The sequence below is a fragment of the Fukomys damarensis genome, unplaced genomic scaffold, assembly GCF_012274545.1.
Source record: "Fukomys damarensis isolate Sample0158 unplaced genomic scaffold, DMR_v1.0_HiC HiC_scaffold_33, whole genome shotgun sequence".
In the NCBI taxonomy this organism is placed as follows: Eukaryota; Metazoa; Chordata; class Mammalia; order Rodentia; family Bathyergidae; genus Fukomys; species Fukomys damarensis.
In genome coordinates, this window is record NW_022900945.1 from 47,250,293 (window position 1) to 47,253,204 (window position 2,912).

The following is a 2,912-nucleotide window of genomic DNA, read 5'->3' on the forward strand; positions in this document are numbered from 1 at the left end:
TGTGTGACCCACATAATAAGGTGGGTGTAGGCAGCACCCTGAAGGTCACTGTGGTTGGGCGAAGGAAATCCAAGTTAGGGTTCATTCTTCTCCTCCTCTGGGATGAGCATGGGTTAGTTAGAATTACTGGAGAGTAAGTTTTCCTGCTGCAGGCAAGCCCATACACTGGTCAAATTGAGAACAATTGTTTAGGCAGAAGGTTACCTGCATAGATGGTTACTCACTCTGGCAAACAAGCACCCATCATAAGAAAACACCATCAGATTCTGGAGCCATGAATTAACATATTGTGCTAGAGTCCTGCAATGCTGTGTTTCCTTAGTTAGAAGCATACTTTATCTGTTGGTAGTCAGGGCCATGCAAAGGGTGTGGTGCCTAGGACAGACTGTAGGGAGTTATTCATGTGCACTTGTTTTCTACCTCAAAGATGGCCCTCTGGTTTCTTCTCACGACACCGTTGACTGCCCACCACCAACCGGCTATCTACTTAATCCCCATTCCACTTCCTGTTTCAATTCTTCACCGCTATTTTTTCATGACTATAAGATGCACCCGTATTTTAATAATACCGGGGATGAGATGGGAGGGCAGAAGAATCCCTATTGCATGAAATATACAATTTGTTGTAAGCTCATCCCCACCTGTCCTCATAGCTAATACCTGGCGATCTTTCAAGTCTCCTTGCACAGTCAGACCTTCTGTGGAGCCGAGTCTGCAAACAGGCCCAACCACTCCCTGACTGTGTCATGACTGAACCTTGCACAGACCGCCACACCTGCTGCCACACCTATTCAGCTACCATGTGTACACTGCAAGTCCCGAAAGGACAGGAAGTGTGTGACTCATCCCTGCCGTTCCTGGATCTAGTTCAGCGCTTGACACGAATTCACTCTATGAATACATACTGTGGACCTACTGGGTTCCAGGCACACTCCTAGGCTTGCATTTGTTTGTTAAACAGGGAGTTTTTCAAGCAAAAATGTGTTCTGCAGTAACATGGAGGATGCAAGATGAGAATGTGCCAGACTCTCAAATCCTTGTGCTATTGGAGAGAGATGGACGCAGTGCATATGGTGTGCTAAACCAGACGTTGCCACAATGTGCAGTCCAGGCGTTAAGCATTCTGGGTGGGTAACAAAGGGAAAGACTGATGAGCTGAAATCTGAGCTTCTGGGGGAGATAGGCCTTACATTTCTCTACAACGCCAGCATCTTCCAACCTTTAACACCAGGCTTCCAACATCTAAGGTTGACTGGAAAAAAAAAAAAAAAAAGCTTGCCCCAGAAATTCTAGGGAAGGATTGGGACAGGGAGGGGAAATGCATAAGTAGGTACGTGAACAGCTCTGGGAAAGGCTTGGTGGCAGGAATGGAATCCATTATGTTTCATTGTGATAAATGTAGATGGAACACCACAGTTACCATTTTAACCGTGTTTAAGCGTTACCATTCAGTAGCATTAAGGACATTCATCACCAGGAATACATTTTTTAAAATTATATTTTATTTGTATATATTTGCAGCTTATGTCGCTTACCATGGTCTTGGGGAATGGTTAAATGTACAAATTGCAGAATATGTGTTTCTCTCCCTTTTTTCAACCCCCTTCCCGTCCCACCCCTCCCCGTCCTCCCTGGGCTCCTCTATCCCGCTTTTTGCCCTTGCCCACATTCTTTGTCTTAGCTCCCGTTACGGCATATGATACTTACATTAACCGGGGTTATTAGGTTCCTGAACATCTTACCTTCTCATTTCCCCTTCTCCTAACCCCTCACCCTTGTTCTCGCCGACCACTTCCCTATTGCAAGAGATCTGTCCACTTTGTCCCTTTCTGTCTGTTCTTTATCATTTTATTTGTACTTTGCCTCACCCAAATGAAAGATAGCAAGCTCGTGAGTCTGGTTCATTTCACTCAACGTGGTTTTTTTCCAGGTGCATGCACTTTCCCACAAACGTGTCAAATGTATCATTCTTTACAGCCAAGTAGTATTCCATTGTATACAGATCCCACATTTTCTTTATCCACTCATCTGTTGATGAGTATACAGGCTGTATCCAGAATTTAGTTGTTACAGATTGTGCAGCAAGAGGGACGGATTTTTGAGTCTCTTTCTGAAAAGTTCATAACTGGCTAAAAACACATTGATTCATGGAAATAAGAAACACTTGTTGGTGGAAATGAAAATACACCGGAATAAAAAGCAGGATTTTCCCCCCACCTTGGGCAGTTTCTCTGAGAAAATCTGTCATCTGTTTTGCACATACAGTATTAAGGAAGGGCTGGCGGGTGGGAGTGGGTACCAGTGCCTCTCCTTGTGTGTCTGAATCATCCCTATGAAGTTTCAAATGAAGAAGTCGACATTTTTTCCCCAATACTGAGAAGCCTTTTGTATTCAAATCAAAAGCACAAAACTCTATTTTTTTTGGGGGGGGGAGTCTTTATTGGCAACCGGTTGTGTCCACTTAAAGCAAAAAAATATAGTGTTAAGAGCACATTCCATATGAAGTGCTATAGCTATTAATAGCTTGGTGAATTGTTTAAAATCGGTGTTTGTGGGAAGCCCTTCCCAGCAGTGCCGTAAGCACCCCGGAGAGGAGCGGGGCTGGCCCGAAGGAAGAGGGGTGCCACGGGGAAGGAAGGGCGGCCAGGCAGATTCCTTTTGGCCGTGAGGCCCTGACTTCAGGCCTCTGACCACAGATGGACGGGTTCAGTCCACAGCCCTCCAAGCCTTGCCAGCGCTTTCTGTCCTATCTGGATAATTTTTAGCGAGGGTCGAAGGGCTGTCTGGTGGGGCTTAGTTGGGGAGCAGAGCCGGGTAGCTGGCTGGGGGAACGCAGGCTCGCGTGGGTGACTCCAGAAGGGCGGAGGCGGGTGTCCCGGGGTGGGATTTCCAGGCGACTCCAGGCCGAGCCG